The 22,647-nt window shown below is 49.1% G+C and overlaps 1 protein-coding gene across 5 annotated transcripts in view; it reads right to left on the bottom strand.

Annotated features, from left to right (window-relative positions):
* Prkar1b (protein kinase cAMP-dependent type I regulatory subunit beta) overlaps positions 1 to 22,647 on the bottom strand; it is a 137,150-nt gene that overhangs the window by 73,385 nt on the left and 41,118 nt on the right. The gene's annotated exons all lie outside the window — the stretch shown is intronic.

The following is a 22,647-nucleotide window of genomic DNA, read 5'->3' as shown; positions in this document are numbered from 1 at the left end:
GAGCCATGAGTGTGAATGTCACAACAATCAGATTGAAAATAGCTGAACTCCTCTGTTGTAAAGGACAAAGAACAGAAGTCTTATTTTAAACTTCCTGTTACTATATTCAGTCGCTGTTTTATGTCACTCTCAAATTGCTCATTTATACTGAACTTTGTACCTAAAACATGGCCGGGTTAATTCACAGCCCCCTCTCCCATCACAGGCCTATTGTGTGCCAACACAGTGCTGGACCCTGGGGTCTTGGAAGAAACAGGCCTGGTCCCTGCCTCTCTCTGAGAGGAGTTGGAAATAATGCTCTGGATTCTGGAGCGTGGCCAGGTGGAGTCTCACAGTTTCCTCCTCTGTGTTGCTGGGTCTCTGGCCTTTGATGGACAGAGCTGCTGCACAGGACATTTGACTGTGCCACAACTGCCATGCTGTGAGGAAGTCCAAGCATTGGGGAAGTCCAAACATTGGGGAGGCTCTCAGAGCCCAGCTGAGCCCAGGATTTAAGTCCTCCCAACAAGGACCCAGACACCCTCAGATCATCCAACCCTAGCCACCCCATCATCCCAAGTCATGCATGGTTTTCAGCTGAGGTCCCAGACAGTGGAACAGAGATAGGTTATCCTCCCCAGCACTGACTGGATCCCCTCCCAGAGACCCACAGCATGAGAAGCAATTGCTGCTGCAGACCCTAGGGTGGTGAGGTCATCCACAGCCTGCTGAGTCACAAGATGGCCCTGGCCTCATCTTGCAGAGATGCTAACTCTTCTAAGAGCTGTGCTCTCCGGCAGGACAAAGGACCAGTACACAGTTTCCCGACCTGAACTGAGTGAACACTCAGGGGACAAGCCAGTCCCAGTGTGTGAAGCATGCTTAAGATGCCAATCCTGCTCTTGTATTCTGACAGTGGCTATTTTCTGGTTCCTGTCCCCCACCCTGCCCAGCACTGTGTGGTGTTTTTGGACACTGGTATGTGGGAATCAAGTATACAAGTTCTCCAATGCCGGGACCTCCCCTCTCTCAAGTGAGAGGGTCTCTGCAAGAAGCTCTGCTGGCAACCCCACTCCTCAGTGAGGCTCCAACTAGAACAGGCCTCTGGGGTCCAGCATCCCTCCTCAAGGGCCCCACCAATCTGCTGCCAGGTGGCTCCCGAGCCCCAGGCAGTCATCAGTGTGTTCACTTGGGAAGGAGGAGAATGTGAAGCTTGCTCTCAGTCTTAGGAGGAGAGGGTCTGCTCTCAGGTCCTCTGATGGACAGATTTTCAACCTGTCAGGGCCTAGGTGCCTGTGGAGCCCAGCCAGGGGCTCACTCCAGCACTCTCACAGGGCAGGGCCCCTCTCCCAAATGCTTCCACAGTTTCCAGGGGAGCCAACCCCAAGGAGGCCAGAATGGACAGACACCCCTGACTGAAAGGCACCAATACACTGCAGAGCTGAGCCCTGAGCCTACTCAGAAGGACCCCAGCAATGTGGAGATGTGATCTCAGGTAGATGACAGAGGACAGGCCTTTTGTCTGCAGTGAGCCTTCCTTGCAGCCTTTAAAGAAGGAGCAGTATGGACAAGGGGTGGGCTAACAGCCCTGAGATTCACTGCAGATTCCGAGTCTGGGAAAGCAAATTGAAATCTAGCAGAGACCTCACAGGCAGCTCCTCCTCCACCCACGTTCTCCCCCACGCCCCTTAGAGGGCATAGAAGGCAGCACTGCCCAAGGACACTGGGCAGGCAGAGGAGGAGCCAGGCCTGCAGCCTCAACACCAGGCTCTCCCTGTCTGTCAGCAGAACCTCAGGCACAGAGGCAAAAAGGCAAAGGTGAGCTCCAGGGGTTTTTAAGCCAGCCAAATTCCATGGTGCTTTCAAGATCTCAATCACTAGGGAAGGCGGTAAAATGAATCGGATATCACTTTCCTTCGTTCATATATGAACATACAACCGGTGAAACTCCATATCATGTACAACCACAAGAATGGGATCCTAATAAGTTATACTCCACATATGAATAATATATCAAAATACACTCTACTATCATGTATACCTAAAAAGAACAAATAAAAATTATATATATATATATGTATGTATGTATTATGGTATAGATGTGGTGTTCCCCAAAAGCTCATGTGAGTCAATGCAAGAAGGTTCAGAGGAGAAATGATTAGGTTGTGAGAGTCTTAACCCAATCAGTGAATTAATTCCTGATTAACTGAGTTGTAACTGAAGTAGTAGGGTATGGCTGGAGGAGGTGGGAACTGGGGCGTGGCTTGGGGGTATATATTTGTATCTGGCCAATGGAGTTTCTCTCTCTCTCTCTCTGCTTTCTGATCACTATGTGAGCTGCTTCCCTCTCCCACACTCTTCTGCCATGATGTTCTGCCTCACCTTGAGCCCTAAGGAATGGAACCAGCCTTCTATGGACTAAGACCTCTAAAACTGTGAGCCCTCAAATAAATTTTTATCCTTTAAAATTGTTCTTGTCAGATCTTTTAGTCACAGCAGCAAAACAGCTGACTTAAACTATATATATATATATATATATATATATATATATATATATACACACACGCACACACATCATTCATGCTGATTTCTTGGAAAAAAGATCAACATAACCTGCCCTACTGTAATAATTCTCTAATTACTTAATAAATGCATCACTATGACTTCCATTCAACTGAAGGAACAGGGGAAGGAACAAGTTGCTTTCCCATTGGTATCCAGGCCACCTGCACAGGGTGACATGCTACAAACTAAACATGGATGTCTAATGGGAAGCAGGACAGAAATCAATTCAATGGTTAAAAGGCTGGAATGTACCTTCATAGTTTCTACAGGCCAATGACAAGCAGGATCCATGAATTTCCACACTTGCTATCTCATTTAAACCCTGTGACAGAACCCAGATTTATGCCATTGTGGTCCCCATGTGACAGATGAGGAAACTGAGACTCTGATATGTCATCTGCCCACAGTCTAGACCTGGAGAAGACAAAGCCATTGGCAAAACCTAGGTCCACGCCTGACTCAGCAAGGCAGGGAGGCCCAAGAACCTGACTCCTGAGGGCTCAACATTCCCTGACCTGGCAACCCCAATCTGGAGAGCTGTTACCGTGCTTCTTGATGGATGGTGCATAAATTCCAAACCCAGGGAAACCCAAATGCATGAACGTTTTCTGTCCTGCAATTCCAAGTGCCAAGTGGATCCATGTTGGGGCAGAAGACACAAGAAATTCTGTCTTCCTCCTTGAGCTCTGGCTAACGACAGCTATAAAATTACTGAGAAGAGAAGCAAAACCACATTTCCTGATAGAACTGCTTGCCGAATCATTATTATTTCCAAACAATTAAACCTTGTTTTCCATGAAAGCATCACTTGGAAAAGTCTTCCTTCTTTCCAACCAAACCCCCTGAACTCACAATGGGCCACATAAAATTGCATTGCAAGGAAATTGCTCAGAGAGATGCTTAGCTTTATACTATGGCATCGTTATAGCCCTGGTAATTAAGAGTAAGCCATGTTAAGCAAACTAAATTAAAACCAAGATTTAAATGCTTCTATTGGCTACCTGCCCAATCACAACAGGAACAGGGTTCAACTCCAAAAAGTCCATTAGTTGAGTTTGCACCACACAGGAGTGGAGAGGTAGAGTCTCCAGGGCCAAGCAAGGGAAGGAAGTAGCAGGAGCACCTGGGCAGGGGTGGGTGGGCTGGCAGAGGCCCCTCTGCCAAGTGCCTGATGCAGAGAGACCAGAGATATAGAGCCAAGGGGCAGTCATTTCACAGCAAAGAAACCAGAGCTGGAGGCAAAGCAGTCCACCCAGGGTTACATGCCATCTGATGCCTCTCTCCCTCATCCAGCAGTCACTCAGACTTGTGTGTGCCCATCACCTGCATGCTAGAGGGCACCATCAACCCCAAGCCTAGAGATGGAAGCCTTGTCACTCTCTTCCTTCATCTCCAATGCCAATCCACTAGCAAAACCCATTGGCCCAGCCTGGGCCTGTCACCCAGTCTACACAGTGTCCCATTTCCAGTCCACCCAAGCCCTCACCTTTGGCCAGCATGACTGCCCAGCCTCTCCCAGGTCCACAGCTGCTCCTGCCCTCTCCCATCTGTCCTCCTCCACATCCTTCATGATCCAAAGGCCCCGGACAGTACCCATCTTTAATCCCTGGCTTTGGATATTGCCCATGTGCTACCTAAAGAATTTTCTTTCTTTTCTTTTTTATTTATTTTTTGGTACTGGGAATTGAATCCAGGGGTATTGTACTACTGAACTACATACCCAGCCCTTTTTATTTTATTTTGGATAGGGTCTCACTAATTTGCTGAGGCTGGCCTTGAACTTGGGATCCTCCTCCCTCATCCTCCAGAGTTTCTGGGAATACAGGTGAACACCAGCAGAATTAAACTGTATATCTTACCCTTTGTACATGTATGATTACATGCATGGTGTGAATCTACATGGTGTACAACCATAGAAACAAAAAGCTGTATCCTATTTGTGTACAACGAATTGAAATGCAATCTGTAAAAACAAAAAATAAAAATAAACTCTATATCCTTTCACATCGAAAATGTTCTATTACAAGGTTACATAGTTGTAAAAGGGAGTAATTGCTAGTCTGTTACAAAAGTTGGCATTTTAACTGCTGTGTCATTTAAAAATAGCCAATGAGATACAAATCCTACTGATTGGGCCCTCAGCAGTCATTCAAATCAAGACACTACGGAGGAAAAACCTCTTAAGAGTTAGAATTAATACATTGCTCCTTTTTTTTTTTTTTCTCAAATAGGTATTTCTATCCCATTTTCCCACAGAATTTATCCTAATATAAAAACATTTATGCTTTCAAGTTTTTTATTGATCACCCTACCATGTGTCTCTGTAAAAGACAGTTGGAATTTGGGGAATTTTTTTTCCTGAGAACATGATTCTAAATGTTAAATTTTTTTCCAAGATGGTTTTTAGATTAGCGCACGGTTGACTAAATATAAATACATTAACATTTTGATATACAATTATTAAATTTAAAAAGGATTAATGTTAACTTTTGGAAATATATCACATAGCAAGCTTTGCATTTTTATTGATTCTAGTGCCTTATTTAAAAGAAGTGACTGGCTGTTCCCACTGCCTGGTGTTCTGGAGGCTTCTACCTTGGGTACCTCTCACGGGGTGAGAGTTGGAGTGAGAAGGCGCCTCCTTCCCCTCTGAGGAGGAGCCAGGTTGGTTCACCTGCGATACCAAGACACACAGGTGGAGGCTGAGTGGGGACTGACCCCAGGTTGAGTGACCGTTGGAGAGGGTCTATATGAGGTCCAAGGCCTGGCCAGAGGACCACGGCACTCAGAGTCACTGTTACCTGGGGCAACCTTCTGCCTTGCTCCCAACCCACCTGCCTGGTCAGTTGCAATCACACCAGGCTCTTTCTAGCCCTTGGACCTCTGCACTTGCCAGTCTCTGCCCAGATGTGCCACCCAACTGTTTGGACTATCCAGCTCTGGGTTTACCCATTCCCTCCTCCCAGAGAGGTTACTTCTGTGGCTCTGTCTGGCAGAGCCTCCCCTGCCATGCTGTACCTGGTATATCTCCTGCACAACCTCCTACCCCTCCCAGTGCTGATCATGCTGTGGGAACACCTGCCAATGCAGAAGCACTGGCAGGAGTACCTGCCCGAGAACAGCCACTTGCCTACCTCTGACCACCCTGACTCTAAGGATGGAGGGAATCTGCCTGAAGCTCAGAGACATTGCGTCATCCACCAAGGTCACAGTGAGCAAGCAGCAGGCCAGAGCCAAGTCCAAGGTCGTCTGACACAGCAGCTGCTGGCTCTGCCCACATGCTGGCAGATCCCTGAGGTTCAACCCACAGCAGCCCTGCTCCCAGCCCCAGGGGGTACTATTCAGCCTTTTCTTTCTTGCAACATGGTCTCTGGCATCATCAGAATGGATAAGGAGCCTCACAGGCACAGGACCTAATCTGTTTCCTTCTGGAAGCTTCCCCAAGCTCCTCTTGTATGGCACTGAAACTCTCCTGAGTTGGGAATACAGGGACTGATCAAGGGCAGGAACCAAATCTCCTCTTTCCCAATCATCTCCCCAGGACCAAACGGGCAGCCTATACAAAGAAGTGTGTGGCCCTTTTGCCCACAGAGGAAGTCACCCACCCAAAGCTTGGAAGAGCCACAATCCAAGCTAGACCCTGGCTTGGCCTGGCCTGGCTGTGACCACAGAGAAGTTACTTCAAACCTGAATCTCCACTTTACTACCTGTTAAAAGGTCACAGAAGGACTCATCATATGGGGTTCTTGCAAGAGATGAATCAGACTATACAAGCCACAGGGGGAAGCCCTGGTTCACACCAACTCAGAGAAGCTGGTGTGCAAAATCCTCCAAGTTGTGCCTACCAAGGAAAGGCCCTTGAGATATATGATGCCTTTTTGGGAGTCCTTGATAGAGCCCTTAGAAACTCTGATGATGGTTCCCAGGCCTGCATGGTGGATCTCACAACTTCATGGGTCCAACAAAAACACTGGTGTGTTAGAAGCAGAGGAAACTCCCCCAATGATGTTTCACACCCATGTGGAAGACTGCTATGCAAATGGGAGGTTCTGCCCTGGGGTGAGCAGCCTGACTCCCCTGAAGCTGAGGGGAAGGGAAGCAGCCTCCCTCCAACCCTCATCTGTGAAGTAGGGAGATCTCTTGACCCAGTTTGCTGCCCCAGACCATTAAAGAGCTAGAGACCAGAAGAAACCCCATTGACAAGAATTTCTTGGCTTCAAATGCTATAAGGGTATCCTGGTCACTTCTTGTCATTTAACAGGTCACTCCCAAATCATTCATTCTTCCATGTATTCTGTGGGCTGAATGGGCAGCCTCCTCCCTCCCATGGCATCAGTTGGTGGCCGGTGGCTCATTTCCATGCCTGGCAGTTAGTGCTGTCCACCAACCTGGAGCTCAGGGTCCTGTCCAGAAGCCTCAGCCCTGCCGAACATGACATCATGGTGATACTGCTCAGGCTTCCTCATAGCATGGCGGCTGGACCCAAGAAGGAAGCAATCCCTGCTTGCATCCCATTGGTCAAGCCCCTCACTTTCTAACATACCATTGACCAAGCCCAGAATCACCACACAGGATGTCTAGCTCTTTGAGGGTCACCAAAGCCAAGTCCATTATAGGGACTTCAAGGTGGGTTTAATTCAGGAATCTAGTTCTTGTCGTGTCTGCCTCAGCAGTGGCACTTCATCCACCCACCCCATTATCTAGAAGGAGAGCAAGGGCTGGCTTCCAGTAGTATATTTCTCCTCAGAGAACAAGACCCCTTCCCCAAATCTTCCGTAAGCTTCCCTGGTTCTCCGAGGAGTTTTGCTAACCAGGCTGCGGGGGCACCGCTCAGGGCCCCAGGAACTTCCCTGGCTTGGATTTGGGTTGCCTGATCCAGGCAGTGATTAATGAACAGGCTCATTTGGATTGACTTAAAACAAGGTCCACTTCTAAAGCTCAGTGGATTCAACCCCATCCCAACCACCTGGAGCTGCACAGTAGGGAGGGGAGAAGAAGTGAGGAGTCAAGCCAACATTCATCTCTGTGACTGCAAGAAAAGCCTATGGAAAGGTTACATGGCCTACATACACCTAGTGTGATGTTGTAATTAGTACTCAACATCCTCACCTTCACCATCAACATCACCAGGCATATCACTGTCCCCATCTCCAAAATCACCTCCATCAGCTCACCAACATCACCATCATCACCACCATCACCACTTCTGCCATTATCATCAAGACCACCATCAATATCATAATTATCATATTACTGTCACCATCATCATCATCTTTATCATCCCCACCACCATCATCACGTTCACTACATCATCATGTTCATTATCACTTCCATCATCACCGTCAATCACCACCAGCATCATCAATGTCATTGTAACTATCATACCAGTCACAATCATTACCATCTCCATCACCATCATTACCATCTTTATCATCACACCTTTGTCACCACCATCACCATCACCACCACCCTCATCACCATCACCATCATCACCACCACCACCATCAGCAGCACCATCATAATTACATTACTGTCACCATTATCACCATCTTAATCAGCATCATCAACATCACCATCATCACCATCTTTATTATCACACCTTTGTCACCACCGTACTCATTGCCTCTACCATTAATATCATCGCCACCATCATCACCATCACCATCATTACTCTCTCCATCATTATCACCATAAACACCATCAGTGCTGTTTGTTTCCTTTGCATAGGAATTCCACAACCAAGAGAGGAACTCAACACTGGAAATAAATCTCAGAGTTGAACCATCTCAGGCTACACATAGGCCCTGCCTTGATAATGTAAAACTAACCAACCATGTATCACCTCCAAAGACACAGCCATGATCCCAGATATCACCATCTCCACCTGGGTTAGCAAAACAGCTTACGTGGGTTTTCCACGTCTGTCCTTATCCCCCATCATCTATTCTATTCTTAACAGAGAACACTGTTAACACTGCTAGAACATGCAAGTCCCAACATGCAAGTCCTCTGCCTATAACTTTCCCAAGTCCTAAGTAAAGGCCACAGTATTTGAAGACCCAACATGATGTGACCCCCATTCCTCTGTCCTCATTGTCTATCACTGGCTTCTCTTCTGGCTCTATTTCAGCCTCACTGGCCTCTGTGCTGATTCTTAATCATTTCAGGCATGCCCCTGACCTCAGTGGCTTTGCACCTGCACTCCCATTGCTGAGAATCCTGACACCTACCTGGTTCACTTCCTCCATCCCTGAGCTTTTCCTCAAGCCTCTTTTTATAGCAAGGCCTTTCCAGGCCTCTAACACTACAGTCTCAGTTTATTGTCTTAAGTTTCTCTTTGGCATTTCCCAGTCCCTTCATACACTATATGTGTTAGCAACTTATCTTGTTCATTCTTTGTCTCTTCTATTAGAATGAAGCTCCATAAAGCCAAGGGTTTTTGTCTGTGTTGTCTGTGCTGTATCTCCAGCCCCTAGAGCAGGTCTGGACTAAAGCAGATGCTCATTAAACATTTGCTGAATGAATGAGTGAGTGTAGGTTCCATTACTGTAGCACATCTCTGATGGCCATGCATGATTCAAAGTCAAGATACAGATCTCTGATGAATGAAAGCATGTTCCAGGGGAGTCTCTCTCCCTCTCTGTGTATAAAGGTAATCATATTCTTACCCTGTAGGTTCATTTGGGAGTTACACAAGAAAGGACAAAAGGTTGTGTGTGGGGATAAAACCCAACCAGTATGAGGGACCATGTTTCTCACTGTCAGAAATAGTTTATGTGTCTTGGAAAGACAAGGATTCAATTATGTGGGCACAATGCTTTCTGGATCCACCTCCACCTCCCCCACCCTCAGGGCAGAAACCAAGAGTCACTTTCTTCTTGGAAGAAAGAGCAACAATCCTCATGTTCCCCTCCCACTCTTGTCACATTTATGGGCCTTATTTGCCAGTACCTGGCACATAGAAGACTTACAATCAGTATTTATTGGATATGGGAGTGAATACATGAGTGAATGGATGGTGAGTAGATGGGTGGATAGATGGACGAATAAAGAGATGTGTAAATGAATGAATCATTCAATCAATGGGTAGATGAATAAATGAATGAATTGATGGGTGGATGAATGAATGAATGAATGAATGAATATGTGGATGAATATTGGATGGATGGATGGATGGTTGGTTGAATAGATGGATAATGGATGGATGGTGAGTGGCTGGGTGGATAAATGAATAGAAGGATATGTAAATGAGTGAATGTATGAATGAATAGCTGGATGGATGGGTGGATGGAAGAATGGATGGATGAATGATAGGTGGATGGGAGGCTAGCTGAATGGATAGATGAATAGAGGGATCTACAAATTAATAAATGCATGTGTACATGAACAATTGGATGGATGGATAGATGGATGGTGGGTGGGAGGTTGGATGGATGGATGGTAGGTGAGAGGATGGATGGATGGACAGATAAATGACTGACTCATACTGACCTCCTCTTCCTCAATAACCCAGATTTAGCCTCAATTAAGTCAGAGAACTTTATGTCTAGAGTTAAGAAGCACGAAAGCTTGTCTGTTAGAAAATAAAAAGTTTCTTGGGGGACAGGGAGGAGAGGAAGTTCTCAGTGGTGCCAAAGGGTTAAAGAACTCCATTTCAGGCAGCCTGAATATTCTGATTCAGCAGCTGACAGGACACGGCTGTCCCCCTCCTGCAGCTGTTCCTGGGAGTCAAAGCACATCTTTGTTTGGCCGACTCTTAGCAACTGTTGCTTTTTCTGAAGGACAAGCATGAGCCAGCTGTCACCCCACAAGATGAGAAGCAGGGAGGATCAGCTCTTCAGTGAGCAGCTTGTCAAACATAAAAATCAGTGTCTGTTCCGGAGGTCCTGCCTCTTTTCTGACAGTGCTACCTGCTCAAAAGGCCACGTTCCTATAATCCCCAGAGCAGCAGAGAAGACCCAGTGGACTGCAAAATGCCACACCTTGACAGCTCCAATGGAACCCTGAAGGGAAAGCGAACCCAACGGGCAGCCTACTCCAGAGACAGCACCCTGGGCCACAGCCCCACGCGCACACTTATAAGGAACAACCATGCTAGCCGCCATGCACATCGGATGTGGAGAGGTCACGAGGACAAGAATCCGGATTGAAATTTAGCAGGCTTGTACGGAAATAGTCACAGACCACATTGTCTGATGGCTGAGGTTGGCTTCTGGGGTCGGTGGGTGGGAAGGAGACAAAAACCAACAGACCGACTGTGAACCACCTGTGGGAACCACGTGGTGCATGCCCCAGTTTCCCTTCCTTTGAATACTTGTGAAAGTTTCCATGATAAATGTTTTTAAAAAACAATATCTTGGAGTCCTTTTAACCTCATAAAGAATGACGCCCCTTCCTCACAATTACTCCTGGGCATCTTAGCAGGATTACTAAAAAACTCATTAGACCGACACAATCCAAAGACTCTGGTCCCCACGGGGAAGGCTACACGCTCTGCAGCCATCGCCAGGAGGGAACGGGAAGGCTCATCAGTGGCAGCTGCACATATTGCCATGGGGATGCAGGCAGGCACCATGGGAGGGCCACAGCCTGACATGGATTGGGGGAAAATGAGGATATGAGCGCAGCGGGGCTTCAAAAGTTAACACGGGGAAGGAAGTCGGAAAGGAAATACTGAGACACTAACAAGGAACACTTGTGAGGGACTGCTTTCCTCTATATTTCTGCATTTCTAGATTCATGGATTTGGGGCTGGGGAGATAGCTCAGTCGGTAGAGTGCTTGCCTTGTAAGCACAAGGCCCTGGGTTCGATCCCCAGCACCCCCCTCCCAAAAAAAAGAGTAGATTCATGAATTTTTATTAGAATGAAAAATGCAACATTCAGGAGGAGAAGGAGCGGCCCCAAACCCTGTGACCTTCCTGATGAGACACCTGGAAATGTCTCTGCCCCTTGAGACAAGGAGGGACCTAAGCAAACTGAGTCCCTTTTGGAGACAAGAAAGGAAGACTCACCCTTCCTAGGCTCCAAGAGTAAGGCTGTGGATGGCCCAGGGAGGGGGCATCAGGACACCCAATCATATTCCACTGCCATCACAAGCCCTGTCTACTGCAGGCCCCTACGAGGCTGATGGAAGCCCTTCCGGAGCCTTGGCTGGGTGTGGCTACGCTCAGACCAGGAGGGCAGATCCATGAAGTAAGACTGATGTGAAATTGGGTCTTGCTCAGGTTTGCTTTTGTCTGCCAACCCTGGGAACAGTCCTACTCACTCCGCAGCAAGGTTTATGATGGGCCCACAGGTCAGCTGAGGCCTAGGCCTACAGGCACATCTGGCTTCCCTGGTTCATACCCTGCAGTCCCCCTGGGACACTCAGACAGGGGAAGGACAGCAGCTGACAGGTCTGGTCAGAAGGTTCAAACCTCAAAAACCTGTAAGTAGATGGAATATGTCACCCCCACCTGGAGACACAAGGCCTTGGCCCTCCACCCAGCATGGCCCCAGGCAAAACCTGGCTAGGAGAACAGGGTGTAAGGGCTGTCCGGAGGGTGGGGACCTGTGTCTCTGCCCTAACCACTGCTCAGATCCAGGAAGATTCAAGGTTTTGGCTCTTCACACCCTGACTCCTGGCCCAGGGTCACCCATGTGCCCTGCCCTTCCTGGGCTGCCAGAAGGCTGCTCTGGCCTCTCCTCTCCAGCCAGGCTCCTGACCTCTTGCATGGTGTGCTGGGGACTGAGGCTGCCAGCTTCAGGGAAGGCAGCAGTAGCCAGGCCTGTGAGGTGGATCTGGGCCTCCTCCAGGCTGGACACAGCCACATTCCTCACCTGGAGCACAGCTCCCACCAGACACATGCATGGCTCCTGCCCAGAGCTGCCATCACAGGTGAGGCCAAGTAGGAAAGACAAGGCAGGGAGCTAGTGTGAGAAAGCCAGGCTCTGTCCGGAAGCCTCCCTGGTGTTCCCTCGTCCCCTATGAGGAGATGATGTAAAAGCAGAGGGCAGCCGTTTTCAACACTCTCACTTGCCAAAACACAAAGTTAGCTATTCTATGTTAGCTCCCCAGATTCTAAAAAATGGTCTATGGAATTTGAAGGTCTAGACACTGAAGACACCATTGACGGGAAGAGTTGAGCTGGTATGCACCAGACCCAGGGTTCTCCATCCCTTGCCCAGCACTCCCCTTCCCAAACCTTTCTCCTGCAGGTGGTCCGAGGCTCTCCCCAGCTCAGGTCCCAGGTCCACCCAGGCGTGGCTTTCTCCCTCTGGGACACCACCTCTCCCCTGACCCCTGTACACTGCTGCCTGCTGGCTGGTGACTCTTCACAGCTCATCAGGCCTCCCAGATGCACCCCCACTCCAGGTGCCTCAGGCTTCTCAGCTCCCACAGGATCAAACCTGAACTCTACCCCCTCCACTGCCACCAGACCCCAGGATGGAAACCTAACCCAGGCTTCAGGATTGCCCTCAGCATAACAAGGAGTAAGGTTCTGGCACAGACCACAGATGGACGTTCCTAGAGGGCATGACACCCAGTGAAATGAGTCTTTCACTCAAGGATAAGTCCTGTCTGATTCCACTCACAGAGGTCCCTAGAGCAGTTGGATCCATGGGCACAGAGTAGGATGGTGGGAGCTGGGGTGCGTGGAAGGGCTGGGGACTGAGTGTCTAAGGGGTGCAGTTTCCATCTGGGGAGATGAGAAGGACCTGGAGGCAGACAGTGGGGACGGTTGCATAGCAGTGCGAATATTTTCAATGCTGCTAGACTCTCCACTTACGAGTGGTTAAAGTGACAGATTTTATGTTATGTACGTTTAACCACATTTTAAAACTTAGGGGAGAAACACACAAATTTAAAACTTCCACATGAGAAAAAGTGTCGTAGACCAAGTTGAAGACCAGTTGCTATTTGGGAAAATAAGTGCAATGTGTTTAATCACTGACAGCCTGACTTTGTTAGTTTAGAAATAATTCAGGCAAGCCGGGTGCAGTGGTACACAGCTGTAATCCCAGCAGCTCAGGAGGCTGAGGCTGGAGGATTGCAAATTCAAGGCCAGTCTCAGCAACTTAGTAAGGCCCTAAGCAACTTAGCAAGATCCTGTCTCAAAATAAAAAGGGCTGGGGATGTGGCTCAGTGGTAAAAACACTTCCAGGTTAATCCCTAGTATCAAAAAAAGAGGAAGGAGGAGGAAGAGGAGGAGAAGAGGAGGAGAAAGGAAGGAAAAAAGAAAGGAAGAGAGAGAGAGAGAAAAAGAAAAGAAATAACTAAGGCAAATCAGAAACAGATAACTCAACCGAGGGAAATGTGAGTAGAAAACAAATCAGATGATTTGCATAAAAAGAAATAACAAAAGACCACATAACACAGGAACAGGGGCTCAGCCTTCTTCACAGGGGACAGCCATTAGGACAGTTCTCAAAGAACCAGGTTGCCATTTTAGGGCCTGGTGCAGTCAAAAGTGCAGCCCCTTTGTTCAAAGATGAGCAATTTGTGATGACAGAGTCCGGGTCTCAGCACAGGGTCCTTCTAAGCAGGGCTCCTGAGCAGTACACAGGCCACAGCCCAGAAGCCGGCCCTGATGGCAAGATGCGATTTCTCTAATAGGCCCAAGAGCCAGGAGGCTGACCCAACAGACACCCAACACGCAGCTGGGCCAGCGGGAGTCAGGGCAAGCTTTCCAGACACATCCTTCACAAGTGAAACCTGTCCCTTGGACCCAGTGAGCCCAGTGCACAGATGTCTGCAAAAAGAATAAAGAGAAGAACGTGGGCTGACACGAGACAACATCTGAGAGGAATGCACCGGAAATTTCCCACTGGCAGAGGTATCACATGGCTCCTGTCTGCCCCTTGCACCTTGGTTTACAGAAACAGCAGCTTCCCGCTGAGCAGCCCTTGCCGCCAGCTGCAGCCCCACGGCTCAGCTCCACTCCTTGGGTGACTGACACAGCTCCCAGCTCACCTGGCACCTGTCCAGAACCTCCGATCTCGGCATGGACATTCCCACTTGGAGTGTCTCCCTGCTCTCCCTTGCCTGGAAAACACCCCATCCTTGAAGACACAGACAAAAGCTCGCTCCCCCCAGGGGAGAGCCAGTCCTTCTTCCTCAGTGGTCCTGCAGCAGCCAACAGACATCCCACGTGACAACCCTGGTCCAGGGGCAATAATTCACTTTTTAAATACTGCTTCCTTACTTGAGGGGGTCCCTGTCAGGAGAGGAGGAGATGGCCAAGTCCCGGGAACTCAGACACCTCACCTGGAATGGGGATGACAGTCCCAGGATAGAGATATCCCCTGAGGTTACCATGAGGCAGATGGGACTGTGCACCTACAGCTCTCAGCCAGGTTCATGGCCCCTGTAGGGATCTTGAGAAGCATCACCTAGCACTGAGTTACAAGTTCAAGTGTTTTTGCATTCCGCAGGGTGAGTGAGGTGGGTGTACAGTACCCCAGCAGGAGGTCTGATCTAGGCACCAAGGGCACCTGCTTTCACTGAGCCTGTTTTCTCCTGACTCATGGGAGCGGGGGACGGGGGGGGAGGGGGGGGTTCGCATGGATGAGGAGGTGCTGTCTTTGGCACACAGCCCAGTGGACAAGGCACGTGTCCTACCTCCCCACGCTGTTACCCTCTCTCCAGACCTCTCCCTACAGCCTGCCCACACCCATCCAGTTGGTGAATTATTCACTCCACTGGGAGCAATTAGGTTATATTTAGGAACTGGGGCTCAAGGATGGAGAGTCCCAAAGTCAGTCACCCTCTGGCCCCAGAAAAATGCAGTGGCCCAGGCCACCACCAGGGGGCACCCTACAGAGTGTCTGCCTGACCCTGGGTCCAGGCCCCACAGCCTGAGGCCTGAATAGACTTTCAGAGGTCTTTTCTCAGCAAGGGCAGTGGACACCCACACCTTCCCTAGACTCAGAGGTCCCCCTCCATATGGTGGGTGCTGGGAGTTGGGGCCTCTGTCATCCAACCCATGTGACCTAAAAAGGTGAATGAGTGGGAAAGAAGTCTCTGGTATGCTGGAGACATACACCATTTAATTCTAGAAGTTTTAAAACATTAAGTACCAAAGAAGTAAGGCCATGGGCAAGACCCACAGCCAAGGCCAGATGGCACTCAAGCTGGGGCACTTCATAGCTCCTCTCACCCCAAACCCAGGAACTGAATGCAGCATGGGGCTACATGGTTACCTATGCTCCAAGACAACGCAGCCCTGGCGACCCTTTCAATCAAAGATCCCACAGAGATTGAACATAACCCACAGTTCCCAGTCCACATCACAGCTCCATCAGCTGGAAAATTCTGGGCATGTGGAAAACTCTTGTTCTCCTCAAAAGGTTGTTGCTGTCCTCTGGAAGGGACATGAGCTGTGCACACTTATGGGGAAAGACAGGTCAGCCCAGAGCCTGGGCTCAAATCACAGCCTCCTCTTCTCCCAGCTGTGTGACCTGGGCTGCTGGCTTAAGCTCTCTGTACCTTATTTGTCCAACAGCACTATTACCAATGCCAGCCTCAGAGAACTATTGGGAGACCCTGTCAAGACGATGCAGGTTAGGCAAGTGGTCCAGGAACTGGTGCTAGACCACATCATCCCATGCAAGCTCCAGAGCCCCAGATTTCTGCCTCCCACTGGATTCTGGCCTCTAAAGCTGAAGATTTGCTAACCTCTGTCTAAAGCAAACCTGGCTTTGTGCAAGAGGAAAATCAAATCTTTTTGCATATTCAAGCCAATAAGCCTCTCCTCTGATGAGGCCCTGCATTTTCCAATATGCAAATTTTGTTTTTTAATGTTGCCTGAAAGGGAAGCAGAAAGTCCCAAAGCCCAAGCCAGGCTGGAGAAAAGGGACAGAAAAGGCTCAGAGCAGCAAGGAGACAGCTCCCTTCAGGCTGCATGTGACTGGGCAGACAGTATGTTTTTCCCATCACCTAAGGCCTGGAGCCAATTTGTGGAAAAACAGACTACAAAGATACACGGGTGGGAGGAAGAGAGACAGCAACAGATAGCAGGAGAGACAGCTGCGTGGCCAGCGGTGCCGCACTCAGGCCAGAGGTCTGTGTTTTAATTAGAGCAGCAGAAAGCAGGAGCTGCTGCCAGGAAGGCCGCCCAGGGTGAGACACCCTCACCTGCCCGCCCATCTGGCAGCTCCTGCAGAGCCCCAGCCAAGGGCCCAACGCACACTGCAAACCCAGGCAGTGCTGCCTAATTAGCACACTTCCTGGCTCCCAGAGGTTCAGTGACGCTCCCTCTGGAGACACCCCAATCAGGGCAGCTGAAAAAGGGCCAGGATGGGGCCCCGGGGCCTCTATTTCCTTCCCCTGGGAACAACCTCCCAGGCCAGAAACAGATGCTTCAGACACATCCCAGGACTCCCAAGCACCCCGGGGGCTAGCTCCTGAGGCTGCTTCTGTCCATAGCCAAGAACTAACTGCCCCAGGCCTCGCGGGGAGGGGTGAGAATCTACTCCGGCTGCTGCTAACAGTCCACGCCCAGTGAGAGGCTGTCAGTCATCCTCAGGGTCCTCACTAGGAGCAATGTGACTGTTAGGGGCTATGAAGGGGGCGCCCAGGGTATGAGGACACCCTGCTCCAGCCCCAGCTTGGACATTTGCTGTGTGGCCTGGCACAGGGGCAAGGGCCTCCCCGTCACTGAGCCTTGGAGCTCTCTTCTTTACACTGAGGAAGGAGATAAGATGACCTCCCAGGGACCTCCTGAGAGCAGGTGGTAAATGATGATGGTAGTGACGGTGGTGATGATGGTGGTGATGATGACGGTGGTGGTGACTGGTGACAACTATGATGGTGATAAAGACTATGATGGTGATGATAACACACATCTGGACACTACTGCATTACATCCTCACCACCACCCTCGAAGGTCTTATTACCCTCATTGAACACTTGAGGAAACTGAGGCACAAAGAACCACTTCACAGATACAACTCATAAATGGTGGCATGCAACTCTTTCCTTTTAAAAGACATCTTGACACACCTTAAATTGTGGTGTCTGAGTGAGATGCCATGCCATGCACAATTATGTGTGTCAGTGTGTAAAAGCTCCAGCCTGAAACTCTGTATTCAGGGCTCTCCTGATTCTCTCTCTTGCTCAACACCTACCACGCGAGATCCAGTGCCCTGGAAATGTCATTCACCCCAGGACGTCAAGACCCCACACTGAGAATTTCTGGACAACAGGAAAGAACCCTGGTTCTGCTTCCGATGGACAGTGTGTCCTTGGGAAGGGGCAGGGAGGGCAAGGAGGCTGGGAAGCTCACCCTGTGCTCCTCTGGGTACCGTGCGAAGGCCTGCAATACCCGGCTAGACTGGAAATATCGACATCCTGCAAGAGAAAGCAGGAAGCTTGGGAGAAGCAGCCTTCCCCCACAACCACACCACATTATCTTATTTTAAATAAGAGGGTTTAATTAAAGATAATCCTTATCCTTTCCAAGCTTAAGTATCTCTAGCACAATGTAGAAAGACACCGTTATAAATTGACGAGAGTAAAATCGCCCAGTCCGTGAAACTGGGCTTGTCTTGAACCTAAATTTGGAGGGGCAAGTCGTTAGGCAAGAACGTGTGCTCACCCACAAGCGGATTCCTTTGTAAGGAATATTCTGCTTTATTCTGCCCACGCGGGGAAGCAGAGGAGCCGCAGGCAGCCCGAGGTCAGGGCGTGCCAGACGCCCTGTAAACCTGGAAGGAACTTTGTTGGACCTGCCAAACCACAGCCGAGGCGAGACGGAGCTGTGAAGCCCAGCTTCTAGCACACTGGAAAAAAGCAAGGGCTCCGGATGCCGCACAGGGAGACATCATGTGAAAGGTCAAGAGACAGTGCCTCCCTGACCGCTCCCGCTGGAACAGTTCCTGAGCCATCCGCCTGTTTCTTCAGAGACTGTCGCCAAAAAAAGGAGTCCAGCATTTCGATGTGGAAAGTAAGCTTTCCTCTGTGCAAAATAGAAGACCTGATACAGACAGACACGCGCTTCCTTCTGGGGCCAGCCTTGCAAAACACAGTCTCTCATCAAGCCATCTGCCTCCTCTGCTCCTTGTCACCTGGATCTGAGTCCAGTGAGCTCCCTCCCACAATTCTAGGGTGTCATTGCCACCTGCCTTTCAGTTGCAAATGACAAGATCAGGCTGAATTTCCTGCCTAGTTATGTGAGAGGGCACGGGACTGGGGTGGCCAAGTCAGCTGAAGTGCCCACCATGCCTTGGCCATCCAGGGGTGTCTCCTTCCATTTGGCACAAAAGTGAGTTAGCAGGGCCAATAGGACCCAGGCCCAGTCATTCAGTTCCCCTTCCCTGTGAACTTGAAGTTGCACTACAAATGATCTGTCTATGGGCTGGGGTCGTGGTTCAGTGGTAGAGCGCTCGCCTAGCACGTGTGAGGCACTGGGTTAGAATCTCAGCGCTGCATATAAATAATAAAATAAAGGTCCATAACAAATAAAAAAATAAAAATTTTTAAAAGGTCTGTGTGGCACTGAGCCATGAAACAGGTGATTCCTGGCCCTTGGGTCTGTGCACAGTGACCTGAGAGGCCCAGTAGGGTCAAGTAAGGGTCCCCGGGCAGTCTCCAGATGAGGGTTCTTACTCTGCACCTTCTGAAATTTTAACCATGTGAATATATCATCCATTTAAAATCTAAATTTAAATTATACTGTAAATGGATGCTTAAATTCAACTTAAAATAGATACAACACTTCAGTCACCTAGCTGCCCTGGCTGAGTGCCACGAACTGGGGCTTAAAATAACAGAAATTTATCCTCTCAACTGTTCTGGAGGTCAGATGTCCAAAATCAGAATCAGTGGGTAGAAATCCAGGTGTGGGCAGGGTGATGCTCCTCCAGCGGCTCCAGGGGAAACCCTCTGGCCTCCCCCAACTTCCTGTGGCTCCTTCTGTGACTCGAGGCCACAGCACCCTCCCTGCCTCTGTGGGCATACATCCTCCTCCTCTGCATGTGGCCCAGCCCCCCACCCCAGCAAGGACATGTGTGACAGTATTCAAAACATGCCTGGAGAATCCAGGACCATCTCCCACCCTGGACCCTCGACTTAGTCACATCTGCAAAATCCTTTTGTGCTGTGTAGGGGACATTCCCAGGTTCCAGGGGTTGGGTCATGAGTATCTTGCGGGGGGTCCTATCTCCCTACTGTCCCTCACTAGGGCCTAGAAGTCTTCAGGATGAGAGGTCACCCCTGGTCTCCAGTGTTGGGGGGACCTTGCTGAACAGTCTATTTTCAATCTAAGACTAAATCCTTCTCCCTGAGCAGAATAGCTCAGAATACTGCCTTGCTCAAACTTCCAAGGAGCCTGCACAACCCAGTAATCAGAGAAACAACTCCACGTTTCCTTGAACATAAAGTAAAACAACAGTAACACCCAGTGTCTTCCAGGGTGGAGGTGTCATGGGCTCCGCTCTGAGAAATGCCATGAGTACTGACCACATGTGGACCCTTCCCAGCACAAAGAAAGCATGAGAGGACAAGGGGGCTCCTTGCCCACCGTGCCCCTCAGTGAAGCCTCCTGGGTTCCTGGCAGTGACGGGTACAGCACGGACTGCTTAAACCATAGCCCTGCAACATGCGACAGCAGCTGTTGTGGACCAAGCTCAGAGGTCCCAGGTCAGGGGTCACTGAACACCGTGGACCAATCTGGCATGAGCAGTGGACAGAGTGGGGTTCTCAACACCAATGTGAGAGGTCAAGAACCTCAGCCATACACAGAGCTCCTTGCAGGATGCCCACTGGTCATTCTGGGTGAAAACCCAGCAAAATGTACCAAAAGCCTTTGAGCACCCTGTAGGATTTGAGTCCAATCTCCTGGACCCAGCAGCCACCTTGGGAGCCTCTGCTGGGTAATCCCGGTGCTTTGCTCTTCATGGAAACACTGTAACATAGGAAATCAGAAACCTAGGAGACCTTGGCAAAGGGGAGGTGAAGAACTCTGATTCATTTTTACAAAGGGACACTGCAAATGCTAAAACAGAAAGTGAGATCTACCCTTACAGAAGGCCCTCCCAGAGCAATCGATCCACCAAGCACAGGTACACCAAGCATGGTATACCAAGCATGTCCTGATGCTGGGTGAAGAATGCCTACATGCACACTTCATTTTTTATTGTGTTTTGTTTTGTTTTGTAGTACTGGGGATTAACCCAAGCATGCGTCACACATGCTAGATAAGTGTTCTACCACCGAGCAACATCCCCAGTGCTTTTTTTTTTTTTTTTTTTTTTTAATTTTGAGACAGGGCCTCCCCAACTTGCCCAGACTGGCCTCAAACTTGTAAGCCTCTTGCCTCAGCCTCGTGGGTTGCTGGGATTACAGGTGTGCACCACACAGTCCAGCCCTATGTATGCTTAGGTAGAGATATGCATACAAACACAGAGAAGAGTCTGGAAGAACCATCCCAGCCCACTGCGAGTAGTTCCCTAGTGAGTAGGAGAAAAAGAGCCTTCTCTTAAATATTGTGTGTTATTTGGATTTTGTCTGGAACTGTTAATAAAACGTGCTCTACTAATCTAATGAAGAACTATAACTTGCCAAAAAATACAAAAAAAAAAAGAAGGAAATTTTAAGATATTTAAGATCACACTTTGATCTTTGTCAAGTAATTTATTTTAAAGAAATGGACAAGAACTCAGTGATGACCACGTGGTCATCAAATTGTGATTTATATTACTAAAAATGCAAATGGCCATAGTAGGAAGGCAGCAAAAGAGTAGCAACTTTGTGGAAACTGACTTTTAAAAAACACTAAAATATTTTTACTGACAGAGAAAGATATTCAAGGACACCCAAAGTGTGACAGTTTGTAGAATGAGATTCTGTTCTTGAAGGTTTATGGAGTCATGGCGTGTGCGTCAAAGAAACCCTAAGGATGGTCCCAAGTCCAGGATTGTCTTTGGGAGTCAGGTGTCAGGGGACATACTTACTTTTTGCTTTATCAAAAATTTCTGGGTCTTCCAAGTATTGCTAGGATCAACTTCCCAAGCACGGCATTTGAACCCCTCAAGCTTACAAGTCCCTCTCCCTGGAACACGCTGACCTCCTACCCACTTATTGAGACTCAGTCACCCTGTCTCAGCCCTGAGCTCCAAGGATAGGTGGGAGAGTGGGGTGTGCATTTTTTTCCATCTTTGCAAGGACCAGGCAGGTCCTAGCATATGGAAGACACTGGAACGGTCAGCCTGATAGGGGACAAACTGATACAAGTGGCGGGAACACAAGGTAAAGGGAATAATTCTATAAACTGGGCCCACTGTGCTGACCCCCACATGCTTTCTTTTCCAAGAAGCAATTTATCTGCAGCCCTGCCTGGCTTAAGTGGACAGGATATGTCACATTCCTCAGCAAACTACCTGTTATCTACAGGAGAAATGCAGGCCCGAAATAAGATCAATAAAAGGAACTCAAGTTACCCTGAAGGGGGAGACTTTTGTGACCCTTTTCACAGACCAGATCCAGGAACTCAGGGAGATAAGGATAATTTTTCCTAACCATAAAATCTGTAATAATTTATGATTAAGAATCTTAAAAGTCTAATGTCATCTTGATGTCTGTCAAATGTCAGGAGGATCTGGGCAGGACTCTCTAGAAACTTCTCTAGGATCCCCAATAAAACTGGAAGGCAAGAGAGGCACACTGTCCCTCTCCTCTCTGAGAGAACCCACTCTCTCCCTGGAGAGTGTCCCCTTTCCTTTTTCCTATCCCTTCAATAAACTCATGCCTGATGCTCTGAGCAACTTGTCTGAAATCTTCTGACTTGATTATAAGAATTGAGGTTTGAAGGTGGGGGGGGGTTATTCACACTGCCTCAGTTTCCCAGAAAATCCCAGCCTAGTATGATGAGGGCAAAAAGAGGTGTGTTTCCAGGACCGGTTTAGTGTGTGGCAGTTGTGTGTCTGTGCCCAGGATTTGAGGGAGGCAGTGGGGCATGCCAGGGCCGAGACACCTCTCCTGAGCAGGACCCGGGGCACACACAGCACGGTGCGACTTTCTAGAAGTCGCTCCTGCCTTGGGAGCCCATGGTTCTGGCGCTGTTGTGATTTCCAAGGTGGGAGTGGGCATGGAGGCCCCGCCGCAGGAGCGAGGGAGCCGGCCC

This window comes from Sciurus carolinensis, chromosome 18 (assembly GCF_902686445.1).
Source record: "Sciurus carolinensis chromosome 18, mSciCar1.2, whole genome shotgun sequence".
Lineage (NCBI taxonomy): Eukaryota > Metazoa > Chordata > Mammalia > Rodentia > Sciuridae > Sciurus > Sciurus carolinensis.
Note: the sequence above shows the minus strand (reverse complement) of the source record. Positions and strands in the feature narration are given on the sequence as shown.